Genomic DNA, 25,170 nt, shown 5'->3' on the forward strand with positions numbered 1-25,170 from the left:
GCGGAGTGGAAGATGACCAGCCCTGCTGCTGCTGGGTGGCCTGAAAGCTGGCTCCTCACATCTGTTCTATGGGATCTCTTCTGATCCTTGACCTCGTTACATGCATTCCTCTCTTATTAACTCTAATGTATTCTCATAGAGCCCATGATGCGTCTGCTATCAGAAAATGGCAAAAGTTAGGAATTAAGTTGTGCATTGTCATGCACAGAAGAACTCCTATACTATTGATCTGGACCTCTTTTATCATTAAGCTCTCTATTGGCTGGCAGGTTCTTGTCTTAATATCATAGAATAGAAAGTCCTATATTTTATACTCAGACATATAAAAAGTAGAAACATATCAATATTGATAGCAACTCTTCAGACAAGCGTGGGAACATATTTTTTTTTTTAGAAAATCTGGGTAAAAAGATGCCACAAAACCACCACTCCATAATAACAACAAAGCTGTCTGCTAACAAGCTTAAGTAGTTAGAAATAATCAAGAAAACAGAATAAAAATACTACACAAGCATTCTTCTCCTTCCTTATGAACTCTGTAGCACAAATCGTAATAACAGTGGTGTGATTCCAGCAAACACTGAATTCCATCTTTTTTGTACTACTTTTTTGTACTCCTTTTGCCTCAGCCTATCCAAATTCCCAGCCTGCCTGTAAGCACATCCTCATCACCTGACTGTAACGTAACTTTATGTAACTGTAATGACTTTCCATGCACAGTGAGGAATTATGTTTACACAGGCATCTATATGTTCTGAAGACATATACTTTTCTATCTCCACTATTGCCCCAAAGACCCATATAGTGGGTCTTACAGTGTGAAAACTATGCATATTGTAAATTTTGTAAATTTAATGCATTTACAAAATCTGTATTTCTTAAGTGTTTGCCATTGCTTTATTTTCCAACAGCAGCAATAGAACCCTATTTATACTGCCTTGAAACAGGCCTGGGTTGCTATCGGGCAGTCCTGTTACCCTTGTGACAAGAAAAGTATTTTTCCCCAGACAAGCTACCACATAAAATGTAAATTTACTGCCTGCCCAAAAACCTGTATTTTAACTACTGTGTGAATACAATAATTGATACGCTCATTCAACACCCATTTACTCACTGTGTCTTAAGTAAGAGATTTCCTGTCCAAAATAAGAAATTTTCTAAAATATTCCAAAATAAGAATTTTTTCTGTATCCTTTCCTAACAATTACGTGTCATGGAAAAGTAGAAATAAATATCATACAAAAAAATATACATTACTAGTAGAACAACGTAGTATTTTTGAGGTGAAAAATCTTCTTACTCCAGGATATAAAATGGGTTCTTCTCAACAGATCATTTTACACACACATCGGGAAACTCAAGAACTCCCATAGATTATATCAATGTTACAAGGTATGGAACATTTCTTCTCAAATGGCAGAGCACTGAATACACTGATAAGGCTGTATTGAAAAACAAGTCTGTAAGCTAGCAATGTAATTACAGAAGCCATTTTGAGAGTAAAGGAATAGAGTATGCCTTGAAACAAAAATATACCTAATCCCACCTTCCCAACCCTCAGCTGACCTCCCCATCCTCAAAAGGATGTTTCACTAACCTCCTGATAGAGATCAGTTAAGTTCCAGGATCCACAATACTTAATTAATCTTGCTTACAGAAAATTAAAAGAAGTAGGAGCAGAAAAAATCTCTTGATGGATGCCACCAAGATATAGTGGTGTTTAGACTAGAGATCAGGTCTGGGTCATTCTTCTCTGACAATAAACAGATATTGATTTTTGAAGTTTCTGTGTCTTGAGTCAACTTTGTAGACTCAACTGCAGGAGAGAAGAAAAAGAAATTCCTCATTTGGGAATATTCAAATCTCCCTCTCCAGAGGGAGCATCTCCTTGGCATGCAAAGAGTGCTGATCCCCAGCCATTCTCCTCTTGTCTTCCCTTGTTCCCCTGGTTGTCCTTGTTCCCAAAGCCATTCCAAGCACACAGCTGTCTGGAATTTATGAAACAAATGGACACGTACAAAGGACTAAAAATCTGACCTGCTGTTAGGAAAATCTAGGGTTTTTTGCACAACAGAGAATTAAGTTTGTTTCCATTCCCAGCACTTCTGGTCCTGTTTTTGATTTAGAAATTGCACTTCCTAATTTATAAAGGTCAGGAGGTCAGTGTTGTTATTGTACTATCTTTCCCATAAGCTGTCTTACTGTGCCTCTTTATGTCTTGTCACTGTGAACAAAAGCACTGCATGCTGTTATGTTTTCCAGCTCTCAAGATCACCCATGACCACTAACAACTGCTCAGAAAAAGGAAAAAAATCTTTTGGGAGCTTAATGAAATTTCAGAGTGAAGAATAGTTTCAGATGCCATCTCTAGATCTCTGAGAATGTATGAGGTGTCATGTTTGCATTATGGCAAACTGTAACATGAAGAAAAGAGAACAGTTTCTAAAAATATGAAACGATGATACAAGAAGAAACATAGAATAATAGAATGACTTGGATTGGAAGTAACTTCAAGGATCATCAAATTCCAAGCCCACTGCAACAGTCAAGGTTGCCAGTCGCTAGATTGAGGGCTATATCAGGTTGCCCGGGGCCCCATCCAACCTGGTTTTGAACACTTCTAGCGATGGGCATCCACAACTTCTCTGAACAGCTTATTCCAGCACCTCACCACCCTCTCTGTGAAAAACTTTCCCCTGACATCTAATCTAAATCTTCCTTCAGTTTAAAACTCCCCCCTTGTCCTATCACTGTCTATCTTTTAAAAAGTTGATTTCTCTCCTGTTTACAATTTCCCTTTAAATACTGGAAGGCCATAATGAGGCCTCCCTGCAGCTGTCTCTTCCACAACACTGAACAAGCCCAGCTCATTCAGCCTGCCTTCATATGATAGTTGCACCAGCCCTCTCACCATTTCAATGGCCCTCCTCTGAACCTTCTTCAAAAACTCCACATCTTTCCTCAACTGTGGGCCGCAGACCTGGGTACAGTACTCCAGATGGGGCCTCACAAGGGCAAAGATGGACAATCTCCACCCTGCACTTTCTAACCTCCTCTCTTCTGATGCAGCCCAGGATGCCATTAACTTTCTGGGCTGCAAGTGCACGCTGCCGGCTCATGCTAAATTTCTGATCTACAAAGACTCCTAAATCCTTCTCAGCACAGCTACTCTTAAAGAGTTCTCTAAGTCTGTATACATATCTGGGATCACCTTGACCTAAGTTCAAAACCTTGCACTTGTCTTTGTTGAACCTCATTAGGTTCACATGGCCCACCTTTCAAGTTTACCAAGGTCTCTCTGGATGGCATACTTTCCTTCTGCTGTACCAACTGCACCACTCAGCTTGGTGTCATTAATCCTGGTACTGAGCTAGTTTTGTTTTTACTGAATAAGAATATGTGAAGATTGCCACACATTTCAATTTTGATCCTCATCAGCCAAATGCCTTTTACTGTTATTTCTTAGAAACATCACTGGCGTTCTGTCAAACTTGTATCTTTGGAACCACAGATGTAACACCACCAAGTGAAAAAGTAAATCTTTTCAAAGTATTATCCTGCTTATTCATTTATCTTCTATCGATGTTCAAATAGCACAGATCACCACACTCAGGCCACCTGCATTTTTGGTTGGACTTCTGATGAGATCACATTTCTTGAATACAGAGTAGAAAACACTACTGAGGAATCTTGTAGTTAATGTTACGGTAAGAACAGATAGCACCTCTAAAAATTTGCATGAGTGCAATTGACAAACAGCTGTCCTGCTGGTGATACTTATGTTTTAAGCTAAATCAGGCACTGAAATATAAAATCTATCAAAAAACTAAGAGTTCTGACGATACAGACAGTAATGCTTACAGACATTAATTTTTTTTTTTTGGTCCATGAATGCTCTTCTCAGAGCAATTTTTCCATTTTCATGACTTCAGGTCAATTGCCTAAGGGAGACAAAAAATAAAGGAACTTGCCTGGTGGTTTCTTGCTGGTGGCTGCTTGATTTTTTTTAGCTAGGATGACTTCAGGATGATTCTTTAGAGTTGTCTCCTGCAGATGTATGCATGCAGATATGCCTGAGTGCAACGATTTCAGAGAACACCAAGATACAAACTGAGAACACCAGAGGTTATTCATCAGGAAGAAAACATTGACAGAAATATTTGTTCTATGCAACAAAACAGAATAAAAGATCATTTCACTTTCAGCAGCCTCACAGCTTTCTCTTGCACACCCCTCAGAATGCAGTGAGGTGGTCCAGCACTGGGAGTGATGTCGGACCTGCCAAGGGTTATGGTACAGATGCACCTTGAAAGCTTGATGGAAAACACGAAAAGGTAAATTTACTGTGCATTGCAACAAGCTGCCACATGATACCACTGGAGTAAGACTTTTGAATTATTTTGTAATTAAAATCAAGTGGTTAATTAAATTTAATGGTGTGTTATTGCATTACTTCATTTTGTTATTATGCTGATGAAGATAGATCACAACAAAGTTTAGAAACTTCTGTTAGGATATATATTGACTACTCTCAATGTTAGATCTGCCCCGGCTTTTCATGCTGGCAGCCGTCCATGGAACGAGAACCCAACTCCAGAATACTGCATAGGTCATGCACCTTGACAGAGCCAACTGCCAGCACGCACACTGTCAAGAAATGTCAAGACAATTGAAGTTTCCTGATAAATTTGGAAGGAATTAAGAACAGCTAGCTACACAGCACGGTCTAAAAGCTTGGTGCCTGAAGATGGTATCATTAAAATATTTTGAATGACAGTATTTCTCATATAAAATAAGATCTCACAAAATTTGTAGCAGTAAAGCCCTAGCATACCTGCCTCTCTGTGCAGGTAACGTTATATCAATAAAACAATAGTTATCATAGTAGATTGGTTTGTGCTGAGGTAGCTACCAAAACCCCAGAGAAACAGCAAGATATAAAGCTTGCTCTATAAAGCATGGTCTGAATGTGACTTAGCAAATCTAGGGCTGTAGTGCACTTGAATTCTTCAACACACTCTCCACAGGCCCATGAGGAAGAATAGCATGAGCAAGCATAGCATGAGCAAGCATACTTAGCTATACCCTGTAGTATAGTGTGTGTGCATACCAACCAAAAACTTTCAGCATCATCATTTTAGAGATTGAAGGATTTTTGCATTCTAGTTTATAGTAGCTTTGTAATGACAACCAACAGGCAGCATTCCAATTGATACGTCATATTCTTTTTTACTAAATGTGAACAAAATGCCACATAGGTAAAAGAACATCTTATCAAACATATCCAACAAAGAAGCTCTGGGCAGGGAGGCAAGTAGTATTATCCTTTAAAAAACAAAAAAAAAAAAAAAAAAAAAAAAAAAAAAAATCAACAAAACAAACAACATCTTCTCAAAGTTAGAATGAGGGAACTTAGAGTTTTTCTCCAAAACCTTACAGAAATTCTGTTTTCAATTAAGAGCAGTTGGGAAAACTCACCTTTCAGTATCTTCAGCAGCACTTCAACATTTACGAGATGTTTTTAACGTGGTACTTGTGAAAGTACACGAGAAGTGTAGACTGCAGTTTCCATTAGGCAAAAAGTGAAAAATAATTCAAACCATAAAAATCCAGAAATTTTGTCCTTGAGTAACTTTTGATGCTATCAACTTAGTGACGTGAAATTTTGAAGGAAATTTTGAAGACATTCTTCTTAGAATAAAATAGTGGAACACCAAAATACATAGACACTCAGGCAAATGTTACCCAACCTTACAGTAGGTAAGAGTTATATTTTCACATATATCACGGTCTTTTTAGTGAACTGATTCATGGAAAGAAACTGTAAGTAAACAAGAATATTGTCCTATTTTCTATTTCTGTGAGAAATAGCACATGAACAAAATAATATTCTCTCTTCAGAATTATTCTTAGGACTTTGCTATGGCAAATGTCACAGAACAGAGAAGATGAGAAGACATTTTGTTCCGCAATCACTAAGTGCAGTATATTATTTTCAATAAGACATAAAACACATAAGCTAAACCCCGGAATGTGTCAAACACAGTTTAAACACCACAGCCCAAGCGTGTCAGCACAAAGAGAATTACCATGTACTTACCACTGAAGCAGTTCAGGCTTCCCGAAAATTACACGTACTGTATCTAAGGTGGATTAGTCTCCTTGGGAATGCAGGCAAACGCCCTCCAAGACAGTGCATTGCTAAGAAAAAAAAGAAAAAAAAAAAAAAGAGAGAAAAGATTAAAAAATGACTTCTAGATAACATTAAGAGATAGGAAGGCAGAAGAAGGACTCCTATACACACTGTTACATCTAGCAGTAAGCATCTGTGGCCAACTACCAACATTTGGAAGGAATGCATGCCTGCCTGCTGTATGTATTCACCACATTTTCTGTTCCAAGGCTTCTTACTCTTTCAACAAAGGACCCCACTTCATATCAATCAGGTTGCAGAAATAGAAAAACCCCAGCACCAAAGCTTTACTTAAGCTGCTCAGAGCTGTGCCAGCTGAAGAATGTTTTGACAAATTAATAAAAGAAGCTTTAGATATCTGAAGAAAATCAATACAAGGATTGACCAGGGTTTTGTGGTAGAGCACGCTCTGGAATGAGCTCATCTTGCAACATAAAGCAGTTAATGGGCCTTTAACCTTTGCAGTTCGGTACATTCAGAAATTTAGGGTTATTCTGAATTTGTAAATCAAGTGTCTTTTTAAACTCCGTTCAAATAGTATATAAATAATTAGTTTTCTTAATGAAAAGTACAATAACACGTTATCTGCAATCTCAGGAAACTGAAATCATTTAATGATATTAGGAGGTTTTTTTTGACAGATTTCTTCTCCTGAACTGTCTTGAAATATCTGAAAACTTTAAAGTTCCACCCTGATTACCCTAATGACACAAAGCAACATTTTCAAAAAATGGTTCTTAGAGGTTTATTAAAAGATCTCTGTATATAACATATTTTAAAATAATACATTTCTACAAATTTTATAATAAATTGGCCTTGATTTTCAAAGGTTTGGCCTTGTCTCATGAGATGACTGCTTCGGATAGTGTATTTGGATGTCTGAGTTATTTTCACAGTTGTTAGTTATTCCCCAATTCTCTGTGTACTTTGGGAAGCAGAGGGCCTGGTAGAGCCATAGTTATTCAGCTGAGACTTTAAAAAGCAAAAGAGCCACTCACAAAACAATCAGCCAGTTTCTTCAGAAATTCTTCTTCAGCAGAAGAACAGAGATACGGATCTGTCTGCTGACCATCTATCATCTCACATAAAGAAACTTCTGGCTATTTTTCTGTGTCTGATTTTCCTGAATGACATATGCTTATTCAAATGCTACTTTAATAGATATCAATATTTATCTATTGACATATATATATGCAACATTTCTTCATGAATGTACAAGGAGTAGAAATAACGTGCACAGACACAGGGATTGTTCTAAGCACCCGGGTAAACTGGAATTTCTGATGCTGGCTATGAATTTTGAACTGTTCATTCCTTGTAAGGAGCTGCAGACACTGCACTCACTGATTTCCTGTTTAATGTCTGGGACAGCAGTAATTTGGAGAAATTTCTACATTATGCAATAGGTGGACATAAGTTTATTACAAAATATTGTTAATGTCTTGATTAATTACAGAGTGCCTAACTACAGTAAGACTGAGAAGGTTAGAAATTGGCATCAGTGTTGAAATCCTTTGCCTTCTCTGCTTTGAAAATCCTTCTGACCCTCAGAACATGCAAAGCAGGGCACTAATTATCAAGGGGAGTGTTTGCAAAAGCTGTTGCGCATTTCTCAGGAATGTTTGGATTGCAGTTCCTTTATCCAATCCCCATCTGCCTTTTCCATTCAAGGCTGACTTTTACACCTCTGCCTTCTTCACTATCTTTTTCATTTCTCTCAACACTGGTCTTATTCTGTATTTTCTTTTCAAATAACTCAAACAAAAATGTAGTTGATTGTTTTTATGAAAATACCATTACTGTGCCATTTCCTGCAACACTTTCAATAAAAAATATCCCTCATATTTTCAAATCAGAAAAATTCTAACTATAATTGTCCAAGCTTTCTTAGCCAACTCAAAAAAAAAAACAAAAAAAAACACCACAAGGAACTAGGTATCTATATTGCATGCAGTTGTACAGTTTTTGCCTATACACAGAGATAAGGAAGTATGAATTTGCTTACTCTGCTTAAAAACTCATTATAAAACCCATACTTGCATCCAGACATAATAACAGTCCTCAGATCTTGGTTTCCTATTTAATCACTTTGGCCTACCCTAATAAACTGATAATAGAATTTTTGTCAAGACCATATTTTTCCACAAAACATTTCACTGTTTTTTTGTTTTTTTGTTTTTTTTTAAACACAATTATACAGTGTTAATTATCAAATGTCCTTCAAGTACCCTTATCTAATTTACTGTAAACCAATTTCCAGGCTTTTTATTCTGTTTTGTTCCTGTTAGCTTCCGTGAAATCTATCAAAAGGGCTATTTTTATAATCAACTTCTGTCATTCTACGGAAGATTCCACTAGCACAACTCTCCATAGAAGTTAATGTCAGAGAAGTAGAGAAGTTCTGCAAAATCTCACATAAACAATAAAACATTTCTTCTTTTTATGGAAAAAACAAAAATATTTTCTTCACCTCCTTAATAGTCCCATATTTTGTTATTGTACACAACACTGCCTTTGCTTTCTGAATACACATCCACCAACAGAATTTAAATCTACTAAATGTGCAAGTACCATCAAATCCCCAGGGCAGTCACTAAAATTGTAGATCTCATCAAAATAAACCACAAACTTTATAAAGTCCCATGGAAATTGATATATATATATATATATATATATATATATATATATATATATATATATATATATATATATATATATATGGAATATATATATATATATGGAATATATATATATACATATATATATATATGGAAAATTTGCTGTGAATTAAGTTGGGAAGTCTCGTCTGGAAGACAACTTGAATCCTGAGTGTTCTGTTCATCTGATACTGAGGCTTGTATGTTTACTTTGTATCAGACTGTGTTTACAATGGGTTTCTGGATGTCAGATAGCAGTAAGATCTGTGAAAGTCTGGGAAAAAATGAACAATTGCCTTCTTATTTCTAGAAAAACCCTACAATGTCAGTAACTTTCTGTATTCTAATGACAACTAAATGAATGCTATAAAAAATGTGAGGCAAACAAACTTCAGATGTTTTAGCTGCTGAACAAACTAAATCAGTTCAGAGTGAATAAGTAATTTTTTAATAGGTTATTAACACTCCTGTCCATTTACTCAGAGCCTGAAAAAATAAATGGCTAGAATTTGTGGTCGGATGTCATAGATCTATGTCTTATTACAAATATGTAAATAGCACGTTTTTGTTATTATAACCAATATTTAGATATCAAATTTGAAGACTACTTTGTTCTTGATTCCGTGGCTTGACATGAACTAATATCTCTCACTTTCTGGGTACATGTTCTTCAAAGCCAACAAGAGATTCTGATGGAATCCCTCCACCACTACTGCTCTTGCACACAAGGACACTGTCCTCTTTCAGGGACAATTCTCTGATTCCCTAAAGCAATCAGGTCAGCCTAGAAAATAGCATGAAGAGAGCTTTTGAAAAACTGAATTCAAAATGTAGCAGTTTGAGGAAACAATGTAAGTTGCACACATGCAATTACTTCTCTCCTTTAACTATAATTTTTGTATAAACATTTTTAACATTTGATGAACAGAAACGAATAGAAACTGTTCAATTCCAAAGCTCTGCTTTACATAAAAACATGTATACGTTAGAACTTCTTTTTTTTCCTCCAAGGCATTTACAGTAAACAAAAAGAACTGAAATAGAACATATGAGATATCAATAGTTAGCGACTTACATCCACACTCTTAGACAACTACTCTGGCAGATAAGCTCCAGTAAACAGCAAAGCTCCAGAGGTCTTACGTCCTGAGTCTTGAAGCAAGAAAAGGTTGTTTGGAATCCCCAAACAAAGGTAGTGAACAGTTACAAAGAGAACTAAGCTAGATTTAGTGGGAAATTTGAAAAAGCAGACCCTGGAGCTCCATGCAGATGTTAGTTATATCAGAGCGTTTGTGTTTCTTCACATCACAGTTTATAGCTTTGTGAGCATAGTAATAGAAACCTTGGATCCACGTGAGTACAACTAACTAGAAAAGGATGTCTGACTACTGAGAATCCTTAATTCCAAAAGAATTGTGAGTAGCAAAGCAAGCTACCAGTTGCATAAGAGCACTTAAAGCACTCCTCTTCTGAGCAATTCTAACTACCACGTACCTTGTTGCACTGACAAAAAGTTTGCCAGAGACTACTTCTATGACAGAATATCATCGAGATTCCACCTATTAGAGCAACCCAATTGTAAATCTACCAAAATCCAAAAAGCACCAAACTTTGTGCACGAAAAGAAATGAATTAGGTTTGAGCCAGTGCGAGAGACAACCTGCAGTCTCATTACTACATCCTTACAACTTCTGAAAGACCAGAGCTTTTATTAAGTCAGTAAAGGCAAAGCTGTACTGAAAAGAACAGGGAGAACTTCATGTTTTTCAACAGTTTAAATTGTTAATCATAAAATCATTAATTTTACCCCTTTCCTTGTTCTACTCCTTAGAGAGTGAACTCTGGAAGCCCAGATGCAAACAGATTAAATGAACAATTGAAGAATAGCTACAAACATATTTTATTTAGTTTCAATGTAATTTTATGAAAAAAATATTGTTTGTGGCCTTGGTTTGAAAGAAGAAAATCCAAAAGCTTTCAGCCTTTGCTTGCTAAGGCTAACAAGATGCATACAGTCTGCAAACGAAAGGTCCACAGGTTGTTGGTTTTTTTTCTGAATTGATAATGCCTGCTTCTCTTTGTAAAACTAAAATGCCATTGTCCCAAGAAGGACAAGTGCACGATCATGTATAGGCAGACAGATAAACAAGATAACCTAAGAAGTCCTTGGCGCTTCCAGTCTTCAAGATGCACGATTAGTCTTTTTACTAAAATGCTAACTGAAGATGACTTTATTTGGAAAATTATCCATTTTGATAAGAGGAATGATTCTCAATGCAGGATTATGAACTGCTGACACCATATCTGATGGAATTCAGAGCAGTAAGCAATTTCCACAGGCATACCAGACCGGAGAGCCACTATCACTACAGCCCTTAACAAACCTCCTATTTCCTTCATGTATGCCAGGGATGGAACAACAGTTTACAGTACATCAATTTTTTCAGTTCTAAATTTTGTGTTACATTTTGTAACGGTTCACTTTGTAATGGATATAAATACAATACTATCCTTTCCTGCTTCTGTTAGAAATGCATACTTTAGGATACTGTTGCAGTGGTAAGTGAAGACCAGTCAAAACAATCTTTTACTAATGACCAATTCTATTAACGTATTTATTTCCGTGCATCTTCATTGTAACGTACCAAGAAAATGCAAAATAAAAAGTCAGAAGACTTTACAATGATTCGTGGACTTCCTATAATTTGGAGTGTGAAATCAAATAAAATGATTTGCATTTAGCAGCTTAACCATTTTACTGCTGTTCTTGAACTACTCTGTGGTTCTGACCCATGTCTCCACTCTGGATGCTACTGTTGATGTTTTCACGGCCCGGTTTGGGATCCACCTACTTAATTATTTTCAGGTCCTATTACATGATAGATGTTGTATATCCATTATTCTTTGGAAAAAAATGTGCCTACTTGAAGACAGGGAAATTGGTCAATGTTTGCTGTTGATGCTGTTCACACCAAAGAACTGATGCAGGAATCTTTCTTAAAGATAAAAATCTTTTCTCCATAATTTCTGAGTAGTCCTAATCACCACCATGTGAATACAGAAGCTGCTCAACAATTAAAATTGGCTTGTCTGACAGATAACTCAGTGCAAAGAGGAAATACTGCACTTGGGTGAAAGCAAAGACTGAGCAGAAAACAAAAACAGTTTTACAGTGTACAGTTCACAGATCAGTTTTCCAGTGCCCTAAATAATACTTTTTAGCTAAATATGCTCTAATTCAGTCAAACTGTGCCATGTTTCCCTGAAGATTCCCTGCCTGCTTAAGTACATTTGAGCATCTTAAAACATTTCTTAAAAGATTTCTAAAAGATGATGATTCGGAAAGTCTCAAAGTAATAGGATTATGTTACCAACACATCCTACAAACACGAACAATTAAATTAAAGCTGCCCTCGATGAATTTAACACAACATGATGCAGACTTACAGGATTGCAATTTTTAGCCCACATTTTCTTTAGGGATGTGAGACGCTACGTAAGGGAAAATATATTGCCTGATAGTGTGGGTAGCATTAGATTTCACACTGAACTTTTTGTAAAGTTCTGTGTAGTAGAAGCAAAAACAAAAAACAAAACCAAACACAGTACTTTGCTTTGGTAGACCGTACTGCTCCTTGAATTGGTGTTTCTTTCTTCTCAAAAAATATAAGGAAGTCCAAGGAATAAAGCATTCAAAGCCAGGCTGGATGTGGCTCTGGGCAGACTGGTTTAGTGGTTGGTGACCCCGCACATAGCAGGGGGGTGGAAATGTAGGAATGGAATGTTGTTTCTGCATTAGATATTCAAAAGGGGGAACTGATCTGAAGAAGCAGAGCACAATGTGATTGTATTTTCTAACTTGTCCTTAGAAATGGTTGATGTGAAAAAGTAGAAATACCATATATGTTAGTAGCATATTTTAGAAATATAGTTGCTGAATTATGTGATTAATTCTTGCTTGCAAAACTGCAATAGTTTTTAAACGTTCCAAATAGTACAGGTATAGCAATATGGACTAGAAAGCATATTGTAGAGTTATTCTGTTTGGATAAGAGACCTCAGCAAAAAAAAAAAAAAAAGACTTAACAAACACCAAAGAAGCCAGGGCCTCTACACAAGGCTGGATTGCCTCACTCTATGGGTAGGTTAGGATGCAACAAGCAGGCATCAAGATACTCCCCTCTATCCTCCTTCCAAGCTTATCTCTATGCAAGGACAAGCAGACGTCCAGAAACAATGACCGAGTGTTGAATGAGCAAATGTGAGAAGTTAACTAATTAATGATATATGCTTACCCAGCAAAAATTTATGTTTATCCAGTATTCGTATATTTAGTTGAGCACCAGGAAGATTGTGAACCTCAAATACTCAGCCAATGAGTAATCAGGGGAGAAAGAGATAAGCAGACTAATAGAGCATAGAAGATGTAAGCTGTTTTCTGCGTGCTCTCCTGCTTGCAGGAGGCCCTCCAATTGCAGTTGTGAATGAAATCTGCTTTATCAGAGATACCGTCCTGATAAACTATGTGGATATTTCCAACAGAATCTAAATGATCATTACAGTCCTTTTCAACCCAGGCCATTCTATGAGTCTATGATTTTGGTAAATGTATGTTTTATGTCAGCGATAATTTCAGTAAACATTTATGATCAGTAATCTAAGTAAGAGCTGTTTATAAAATACATACAGGAACACACTTCAAGAGAAGTAAAGAATCAAGAATTAAACTAAATAAATGAAAAAAAGAAAACAAACATTATTACACTGTTACTTAAAATTCCAAAGACCCTTAATGAAGTAAAAAGTCATGAACTAATCTGAGGGCAATTTAGTAGAGCATTAAACAGAAAACAACAGAATACAAGAGGAGATCCCTTGAATGACTTCTGATACTGACTCCAAGTAGCAGTATATTAAGTTTGGTTTGGGAGCAGATTAAAGCAATTTTAAACCAGAGGTAATGGTGAAATGACAGCCTGACGGTGGAAGAAGAGAATATAGAAACAAAGTGGAATAATACATTATAGAAAACGCTTGCCCTTAAAAAATAGCTGTTGTCATAACTTTATGTAAACAGCTAGTTCTAAGGCCACTGTCAGTCTCAAAATAGAAATGAATCCTATTTTTAAACCGTAGATGTGAAATAATGTACAAAAACAGATGATCTAGTGTCAACTCCTCAGGCAGATCAGATAGAAAGCAAAAACGTGATCATCAATTGGTAGGGAAACAGAACTGTGAAGAAGAGCATGGTGTGTTATTTACACCTAAGCATCAGGAACAATCTTTTAAATACCCTGGTCGTGGCTATGTCACTGGTAACTGTGATGTACACAAAGCTTTATGAAACCTATCGACTTCGTGTATGCCCTGTTTCTGCAGTCACAGATATCTGGTTACTGCTTTTGTATGCTCTACAGTATATAACTCATTTCCTTCATTTCCCCACATTTCCCTCAGAGTATTCAGTAAAACAATCTGCTGTAATAAGACTTTAATTTAAAGATCTCAATAATAAGAGTTCTATTGCTATGCTTCAGACACACATTCAAAATCTTGAATGTTTTTTCTTATAACCTCTGTTTTACATTATTTTTTAACAGTTCCATTGAGTCTGGGGATTTCCCAAGGAATATATTCACATTTCTATATGTAAATGAAACATAAATGCCAAATACCTAGGATTTACAAGAGAAATCATTCAATTCATATGTATTTCTAGCCACATATGACTAACATAGACAAGAATTCTTAGTCTGGCCTTATTTTGTAAAGAAGCAAACACAACAGAAAATCTAGGTCACCAATTGGAAAAAAACTGTCACTTTTCTAGGTAAAATGACTTCCTAATTATCTATTGCCAAACATCCATCTCATGTTAAGAGACACTTCTGGGGCTTTACTGGTGAGCTGTGATTTAGCAACAAATTAACTACCCCATGCTACACGTTCTTTACCTCACTTAATCTGTTACAAGGTCAGAAACATATTATATTTCACTTAACACTTTCCCTTAAATGATGAAACGTGGTATATTATGGATTTTTCTCCAAATCCCGCATACACAGGTTAGCACGTGAACATTTTCCTTTACTGGATCAGACAAATGCCACCTTCAGCCCCATGTGCTGCTCTGAGCAGTGACCAACAGCAGATCCCTCAAGAACAAGAACATTCTAGCAAAAATGGGGTAATTATAAACTGACACCCTTTGGCAATAAGAATGTTTTGAGTGATTAACAGCTAAGGGATTTCCTAAGCCACAAGTGATGTTTTGTGTTTAATAGCTTCCAAATGTGATTTTTTAATTTTTTTTTTTTTTAATCTCCCCTCCATGAATCTTCCAGGAGGGGTGTGAACCTGTACAACCAGCATTCAGTAGATGCCATGGCAAGGCCCATGGCCTTGACAGTTTGAACTACACTGCACGAAGAAACAGTCATCTGTGTCGTTTGATAAGGCAATCTGAAAGTTTCATTGGATACCCAATGCAGTTTAAAGCTTGCACAGTCATTTTTTATTTATCTCTGCAAAATCTTCCTTCAGCCGTTTGCCTCTTAGGGTCTCTAAACAACGTGCAGGGAGACAAAAGTATGGCACTGCTCTGTGATTCAGCAAAAGGACTTAAAAAGGAAAAGAAAGTTTTCTTTCCTTTTTTTTTTTTCTTCTTCATCCCCATAGAGTTCAGCTTGTTGTCTGTTCACAGTTGGGTAAAAAGAACATGGATGATCCTGCCAGGAGTGAGAACCACAGAGTTTTCAAAGTGAGCGGAAAGCAGCATTGAGGCTGGGTCAGAAATGGACAGAGAAAACAAACACCAGAATGTTTCCTGTATATTATACTGCAACTTTTTCATTTCAGAATCATTTCTGTGGTGCTCTGTGACCCATATTTTTAAATGATTTTGAGAATCATAATGCAAGATTGCATAATGACTAAGATTAGACCACTGTTCAAGAACTGTATGTTATGTAAACACTCAAAACCTCTACAAGACCCGGAGTGAACAGTTTGGTCTCACGGACAGTAATCACTGGAACATCCAGAATATTTTCTCTTAGAGAAATCAGCTGTTTTGATTACGGTTGTTGGAGTTAACAGGGATGAATCATATGACACTCATCGGAAGCTACCAAAAGACAAACAATAATTTTCTAAAAAGAAAACACAGCAAAATACATAAACATCGTATCATGGTTTATGCATTTTGATAAACTATGAAGAGAAGAGGAAGATAAACTGCTAAGTGGAGTACTCTCTTAAAACTGACCTAAAAGCTACCTCATATATGTTACAATTCCCATCTTCGCAAAACATAATCCTATGAGATAATCTTCCTTGAATTAGCTAAAGTATCTTAAAACTTGTAACAAGTTATTTACTTGTACCAATGCTCCTTCTCATTTATTTCTTTTCTTATACTGAGATTAACCCCAGTAAACACAACAGCAAACTATACTTACTGCTCTCAAAACTGAAAAATATGATAGGAAATTTTTTAAGGCTGAGAGATGAGGAAGAGACGCTGCAGGATTCTGATGGGTTACAAAATACTCTCACATGAGAATGCAGAGTTTATTGCTACAAGCTATGGTAGTGGCATTAACTCCTGCTTTCTCTAGAGACACTTTCTCAGTGGGTAAAAGGCACTTAAAAAGTTAAGCCTAGAACAGTTAAGTTGAGGATGGGAAGGATTTCTGATGCTTGTAATAAAAAGAAATACACAAATGAGTCAGTTTTAAAAAACAGTTTTCTGTGCAATCTGGCATAATTATATGTTTTAACTAAATATTTCATGAGTTATATCAGTAACATGCAGGAAGCATTGTAACCTAGAGGAATACACTTCTTGCGCTGACAGTGCTTAACAAGCAACAGAGCTGGACTACAACACAAATGATCAAGAAAGCCATCCCATGAAGATCATGAAAACATTGTTTGCTATGCATAACCAAGATATTAAGCAGCAAAACACAAGGATATTCAGAATTTTATTATATATTATACTTACTGTGTACTTACAATATTATACTTACCATGATTGTCCTTGTGTGTGCTCTTGTTACACACATGAATGCACAGCACACAGAGCAAAGCCCCTTGATGATTTACTCAGTGTCCCACTCTAGTAATACCTGAAAGAGAATCAGAATGTGAGGCAAAGAAGAAAACAAACTTTACGGATTTCTGAATGCCAAACACACATCTATAATAAAAAGCTTGCATGCAGCAAGTAAAACGTCTTTCCTCTCCACTTAGTAAAAACATTTTTGGAAGCATGTTTTGTGAGGACTGGGACACCATTAGCAGAGACCAGAAGGAATAAATGAAAAGGTCTGTCAAATATAACATCTATGGCCTCATCTGAGAACCATCCATTCTCAAGGACTCTCTGCTCTCTAACTCCTCTTTCAAATCTACCTACGTCAGCTGCACGGCTGCCTTCCATGCACTCTGGTTCACTAGGAGCAGAGCTTGGGTGTATTGATAGCGATGTCCGCTGAAACACAGGAAGATTTGTACCCTATAAAATAGTTCAGCTGTGCCAGAGAAAAGAATTAGTCAAAATCAGAGCAGTTTGCATTTTTTAAAGTGAACAAAGTCATGAAATAACTATTGGAGAAACTGAGAGCCCATTATAGCCTTGTTCATACAGAGCTAAGAAGCTCTAGCCTTTCCAACATGCTCCACAGAGATACTGGCCTACTACTCCCTACATTGATTCTCCTTGAATGACTTTCATGTAATGCAGATAACAGCTAAAACTAATCAACACAAAAATATCATTTACACTAAAAAATATCATCAACCTTCAGTGTTCTACTATAAGATTCTTGCATTGCCTTTCCAAGTGCTTTCACTGTATTAACTTAAAGCATACATATAAGCTACCATGCTGTAACTCTTACAGACATCTATGTCAGATATTAACTGAATTATTCTACCTGAGAGATTTGCTAATGGAAGAACCAAATGGCTTTAAATAGCAGACCTACGTTAACCTAAAAAAAATCATGCAGGACAACAGGCATATCAACAGAACTCCTTTTCAGTCATGTGCTTTGTGCCTAGCCTATGTTTGTTCCAAGCCACGTCCTCTAAGTGAAAACATGGTATTACTTCATATATTGAAACCATCAGCTAAATATATATACACAATGTAACCAACTGAAATTAGGACAATTAATTGTTTTACATAAATATCCTTTCAAGCTGAAAGGTACACCTAAATACATTACAATCAAAATGAGATAAATGATGGCTGTATCCTATTCCTGGAAACAAGAGATGATGAGAAGCAAGACAAAATAAAATTAAGTTGTAGTTATAAAAAGAAGTGATTTATCTAGCGATAGAGAGACTTGAGAAAAACTTTCAGGTGGTTAACAATTTGACTTGTTTCTCTTTTCTGCCCACCTGAAAGTCAAGCCAGAAACCTTGCTTTTCAGTTTGGACTCAGTGAGAATTTTGCCTTTACGATTGTGGAAAATAAGAAGTACATATATCCATGTATACACACATATTCTTTTAAGTATGTGAAGATTTAAGTTTGCGTGTTTCCTGTCTAACTGCATAAACCCAGAACTTTACAGGACAGAAGGAGATTTTTAAATAAAAACAATTCACTTTAAAACAAAAGTTTATTTATACTCAGTATTAATTGTGTCAGTTTTCTCAGGTAGACTTTGGTGCAGGCCCTTTTAGGAGGAAGGGTATTAAGACAATTAGTTTCTGAACTTAGTAAAGAAGGTCTGAACCTGACAAATGCATCATACATTTTAGAGGAAAGTTCGGGCACTTGATACCTTCTGGGTTCAGTCCTTCAAAAGCTAGTCTAAACTAGTTTCGATTGCTGGGAGAAAACACTTTCAGAAGAGCACTATGAACATAGTGAGAAAAAGGTAATTTTAAGGAGCACAGAGAACTAAAGCGAACAAGAGTAGGGTAAAAAAGAGACAAGTCTTCTAAATAATTCAGACTTCCTTCTCTTCTGTCCTCTGAAGACTTCCAAATGACAATGCAGTCTTCTGCATTAGTAATTAGTGGGACATCTGTTATGTTTTGGCCAGTATGCAAAATCAGGAGAAAGCAAGAAGAGACAATAAGAGGAAGTAGACCTAAAAATATTTATAAAGTACATATCTAAATTAGGAATAAAAACATTCTGGAGTAAGTTAATAAAACACATTTCTTCTGTATTTCTTAAGTGATGAGAGGACTATAAAAGAATATCCATAGAAAATAACGTTGGCATTTATAAATTACAGTAGAACTTTAGTCACAAAGAATTTTCTCATGAAAGCACAAAATTACAGTGCCATTATTTTGAATTAGTTACGTAATAGCCAACTCTTCCATGAAACTCTGCTATAAATCCTGTTTACCTTTTTCTTGCTTCATATCTTTCCTTGGGCATGACCAAAAAACCATACGAGATTCAATAAAACCTTGTTGTGCAGCATAAGGAGATCATAACTGGATGAAAAATCTTATTTCCGCTTATGCCCTTCTCTACAATACTCAACTTGCTTCCCAGTGATGATGGATGAGTGCAATACCCAGTTCAGCCTGACAGCCAGGAATTCTAAGTAGCTTGAACTGAATAATGGTGTACTGAAAAAACATGCAATGGAAGGAAGCATCTAACAGTCTCACTTTACAAAGAAATGAAATACCTGAGTAGCTTCCCTAACCTGAGCAGAGCCAAGCTTCTGCCTACAAATCCTTACCTCTGCATTGGCTTCCACTGACATCATTTCACTGTGTAGGTAATTGTCCATGCAAAGAGATTTATCTGCAGGTTATGGGCCAACGTTCATGTCTGGTGGGTTGTCTGGTTTGCACTATTCATCTGGGAGACTTTTTAGTTTTGGATATTAAACTTTGCTGCTCAGCCCCCAGAAATTTTCCTCTCTCATTCATCTCTCCAAATGACTGCTGAAAGTTTGGGGTGGAAAATGCCAGAAGGACCAAGACTTTGAAAGTTCCAGTGCAAAGCAAGACTTAGACCTTACTCTAAGCACACTTGAACCTCCACCTTGCTTATATAACAGAAGACATATATATTAACGGAAATAATTAAATTCAAGTTTAAAAAAAAAAAAATAAAAAGTGGCAGGGATGATGAACATTAGATGAACTGTTTCTGTACCTGGCCTTTGCAGTGTCTGTTAAAACACAGCCCTGAAAGAAATTCTAGTCATACTGTTCCTTCCTGTGTTTCTAGCAAAGCAGTAAATCAGAATGTGCTACTTGGAAAGATAGTTATAGAAGTCCAGTTTTTTTGATGGCATTTACAGAAATTTGGCGCACTCTTATACAGGTCTCTCTGCAAGTAAAGCCCCATTTATTTCCATGGAAATTACAACTGATACAAAGAATACAATAACATTATTTAATAGAGCAAATTACCAGCTACACGACACTCTTCTTCAACAAAGCCACTAATATTAGATGTGCCTTTTCAGCAACGATGAACACGAGCCTGCATCCTGCACCCATAACAATCTGCATGGCCATGTCTTGCTTTTCACCTCCCTGTTGCCACTAATGAAACACATCACCCAACACCCACTATGCTAACAGCCACTGTTCAGTCTCCATAAACATTCAGCAAGCATCCATGAATGTCAGTGGGCATCATTTTTTCCACATGAAGAAACTCAATGACACACCTTTGCATCGTGTCAGGTATCATTTTGTCGGACTGCCCCTTTGATGCCATCTGTTCACATAGCAAAATGTAATTGAGTACTGTCAGGAAGGTTTAACCTCAGCTGCCACTCCACCATTATCTGCCTCTGCTTTCATGGGCCAATGCAATAAAGTAGGTGGCATCACTTTTGGAGCAGCCCTTGTATAATTATGAACTTAAATACAGTATAAAAAAAAAAAGATTCATGCTATGACATGATTGTAAGTAGTATTAAAAGAAAACGATATTTTAAAACAAGAATTCATAATGATGTTCTTGACTTTGGAAAATGATGTCACAAATAAAATAATTCATCAAGAATCCCTGTTTCAATTATGTTAGAAAACCTTCAACCAAAAAAAGACGACCCATTGAAAGCCACTCTTCTGACATGCTTACTTCTATTACTTGTAGAATGTCCTGATGGGAGAAAAGAGAATAGAATTGCTCGATGTTGAAGATTTGAACCCATTTTACATTCTAGAGCTTTTTGCATTTGACCCTAACTTACAATTTCAGTGGGATGTTCTAAAACTATTTTCTTTGAGCTATTAATTTCCACTCCAGTGAAATATCACAGCAGAGTTTCTGATTTGTCACTGTGATACTGATAATTTTAATTAAGACATTAATAAGCTATAAAATTAATACTTTCCCACTAATGCTTCACAGACTTTTAGAGACAGAGAAAAAAAAGAGATAACAAGAAGCTGGTACTGAGCATGTCTTCTACAGCACAGATCCTTGCACATTTCTTGAATAAATACTGGGGTCAAACTGTTAATTACCCCAAAGCTGTAACACCTTCAACATTCATGGGGTTATAGATATGCTGACCAACTCTTCACCGTCTCTCAAGTACTGTGCTGCATTGAACACTTCGGAGCTGGAAGGGCTACCATATCTCAGCTGAAGTTCAGCTCTTGGGGATAAAGCCATCAATTTATACAACATCTTGCTCTGGAGCATTTCCAGAGCAATCTGTATTCAAGACTCTGAATAAGGTTCACGCTCTTTTAACTCTACTGCCAAAGGCTGCTGAAGTTGTCAATGCCTACTCTGGCAGTGCTCTCCTGGCATAGGCCTAGGTGGTTGCTCTCCTGAAAGTGCAGCTCTTGCCATCTCTCCCTTTGGCTTAAAAATTATAGTGACTCAGCTTGCCAAACTAGAACTCTGCTGTAAGTGTGTTTTTTGCATTTAGGCGACTGGGCCAGATGTGTCTGTAGTTCTCCCATCACTACAATTGTAAAGGTTGAAAAAAACAGCACAGAACTGGTGATTATACTTGGCTGATGTAAGCACTTTCCTATACCTCTGCACCAGTCTCTTTTAATAGCAACAAAGAGCAATAAAGTTCCAGTGAATGAGAAATCACACATAGAGGGAGGATTCACACCTAGTTTTGGACTGCAGTTTCTTTTCATACAGATTTGAGAATGTTGGGCGCTGTGATTCAGCTCACAGTGGAGGAGAGCAGAGCCATGACTTTCAGTTTACTACACAATTGTCCACGTGAAGATGAAAACTGGTTTTGGATATCAGCTCACTTAAAGTAGAACAGCTTGATGCACACTGAAGTAGTGCTGAGCACGAAGGCTCTGTGAGAGCTGAAATCAATGTCCTCATCTGTCCCTCTCTCCTTTCCTGCTTACGTAAAAGTGCACAACTACCCCAGAAAACCAATTTTGACAGAACTATTTGTCATCAGGCAGCATATCAAAACTGCACCTGTTGCCTCAGCCTGTTTCCCCTCTATTTTTACTTCTGATGTAAGCCAGAAGAGGGTCACTGAATGCAGACTAATACAAAACCTTAATAGAAACGTGCAAAATTTGCTAGGGATGTTTTCAGAGAAAATAATTTTTGTTAAGTGATGGAACCTCAGACTACTCCTTTACCTCCCCAGATGACTTTTCTTATTGGCATATTTTTAAATGGTTGCTTTTTTTCTGCTCTTCTTCCATCTTGCTTCACAGGAGTTTCACAGAGCCTGCCTACATTTAAATAAATCAAGAAGCCTAATTGCCAAGTGTCATTGCAACGCCAGAGAGACTAGCAACTGCAAGAGAACTTCTGCTAGTATCTTAAAAAAAGGAAAACAGATGTGGAGATCTTTTTTTAAGATTGGATTTCAATGGATGTAAGGTCTGATTATTGAGAACCTTATGTCCTGCTGGTTTCAGTCAAATTTGACTACCTAAGTAAGGCTGATTTACTGAAAAGACCCGAATCAAAAACCGTTCACAGGACTGCAAATGAAAGGGAAATCATTCTGGTTCACTAAAAGTTTGTAGAATGTGAGATTTAATCTTGGCCTCCCACATAGCCTCTTTGTAACATATACTTACAGAAGTCTTCCTTTCAAGAATATATCTATTCAGGCTGTTCTGCATATAAAATATTACTAGTGCCAGGAAGAATACACAAATTCTATTTCATGCCCCTGAACAGATCTTTTCCAGGTTAAAGTACTTGGCATCAAGACTTGATTTACTTAACACAGACCTCAGTTAAAAAAAAAATAATAATAATTAGTGAAACACATCAAGAAAGCAGAAATAGAACATGTGCTGCTTGGGGTGAAGTAATTTCATTCTTTAACTCAGATCAAGTGACATAGAAGCTACAAAGGATCTCAGACGCTTTTCTTTCTGTTGGGAAAGAATAACTCAGTCACATTGTTCTTGTAGTGGGAAATTAAGTCTTAAGCACTTTGAATACGGTTTTTAAAGTATTTAAACTTTTCTACAGTCATTCAGAAGGGACTTCATTGGATTTCATTAGGGTCCAACGACACCACTGAGGTCAAAATTGGAATAAAAATGCAGCATGAAAAAAAACCAATACCTAAGTGCTTGAGAACTGCAGCTAATTAAGTACGATAACTAAGTTTAGACAGCAATATAATTTACAAAAAAGTTTGGCTGCTCATATATATGAACTACATCAATATTTCTTTTTAACCGAACAAGTTTCCTAAAACCTAAACTCAGTCAAGTAACAAATATCTAGTATTACCCTTTCTGATCTAACACGGGGAGAACACTAAAGAAAAAAAACCAAATATTTTAGAGACAAGACAATTAGTGTCCCTGCTAAAACGATGTCTTCCTACTTGTACAAATAGGAATGCATTATTCAGAGAAGTTATTCTTCACCAACCAGGAAGAAAAATATATTATTTACAGCCATATGATTGCTATATAGAAAGCACTCAGGCTTAGCTTACAAGTAGGAAAAAGAGGATGGGTTATGAAGCACAGGAAAGACCAATGGCAACCAATGGTGCAAATTTTTCCCTGGGGAAATGAAAACGCCAGTCCTTGCAGGATGATCAAGGAATGGAAATCACATACATAGTGACTTACCCAACAATTCTAAGAGGACATTTCCTTACAGCTTTAAATTAAAAAAAAAAAAAAAAAAAAAAAAAGTAGTCCCCTGCAGTCTGTAGGCCAGAACACGTGCTTATACACTCGTATCCCCTTCTGTGATGGGTAACTCTTTTGACCCTCTTGAAATTACCACAGCTTTTAAAACTGGAAAGTTCTCAGCTTCATAAGAATGCATTATATATGCTCCTTGAGCATGTACCTTGCATTTTAATGTTCTGCTGTAGAGCTCTTGGACCAAAATCAAGTCTGGGTAGAAAACACACTGCAAATGATCCAGATGAAGGCAGCTCTGGACATGCATGGGAACAATGCTCTGGGTATATAGGAGATTGTAGCATCAAAGAAGAAGTCACCTAGATGGTAGGTTGAAGCAGCATTCATTCTTTTTATCAGGTTATCCAAGTTTTCCTTTGGGTGGTAAGCACTATTTAAGGTTTATACGAGCCTGTGCCATCACCATGGACAGTCAAATAATGCTCGAAGGAAGTAGGGCTCTAGGATTACCAGCACAGATTTGAACTTCTGGTCTTGTTTCTAGGTGATTTGTTCAATGCTTGGCCTCTACTGGTCCTGCCAGACAGCAGGATTCAGTACCCCAAGCACTTCATCATCTTCCTAGTAGCAGCAGGCTGGGTATTGTGCAACTGCTCCGAACAAATCTTTATTTCCTACACAACTCTCACGTTCTTAATTAAATCACTAGTAAATTAAGTGCATCACAGTCTGCTACAGGTTTTCCACATTTCTGTAAACATTTTCAAAAAGAGCTTTCTGAATTCTGCCTTCAACTTCAAAACAAGCATTAGACACAAAAGCACACACAAAATGCAAATTGAAGTCATCTATATTTGTAAAACGACTTTTTAGAAATTGTTGGGTGTTAAGATAAAAGAAGCCTTGCACATTCTTCAAATAGCTTATGCAAGAGGAACACATGAAGAGAGGAAAGCCCATTGTCATGCTGAAGCTTTGCTCATACCCAGAGCTCACTTAGCAGTGAAACTGAAAAACAGACCATTCTCTCAGGGCAGCCGTCTTATAAATCACACAAACCTCAAACCCTGTAACAATCTGCGTGCTCAGGAAGCTAACGTGTTTATTTAAAGCTGCGTGCACATACATGAAAAATTCAGACCATAATAGGATACTCTCTTTTAAATCCTGCTTTGCTAATCAGTGATCTGTCTTGGACAAAAAATACGTGTTGATTTGCTCGCTGAACTTTGCTTA

General features: G+C 36.8%; 1 protein-coding gene across 1 annotated transcript in view; it reads right to left on the reverse strand.

Annotated features, from left to right (window-relative positions):
- Positions 1-6,100: 6,100 nt before the first annotated feature.
- GULP1 (GULP PTB domain containing engulfment adaptor 1) overlaps positions 6,101-25,170 on the reverse strand; it is a 273,935-nt gene continuing 254,865 nt past the window's right edge. Inside the window, exons 15-16 of the transcript XR_007378704.1 lie at positions 16,887-16,985; positions 6,101-6,201 (exon numbers count right to left, since the gene is read on the reverse strand). The gene's annotated coding sequence lies outside the window, so the exon portion shown is untranslated. The remainder of the gene's footprint in view (positions 6,202-16,886; positions 16,986-25,170) is intronic.

Source organism: Lagopus muta, chromosome 8 (assembly GCF_023343835.1).
Source record: "Lagopus muta isolate bLagMut1 chromosome 8, bLagMut1 primary, whole genome shotgun sequence".
NCBI lineage: Eukaryota > Metazoa > Chordata > Aves > Galliformes > Phasianidae > Lagopus > Lagopus muta.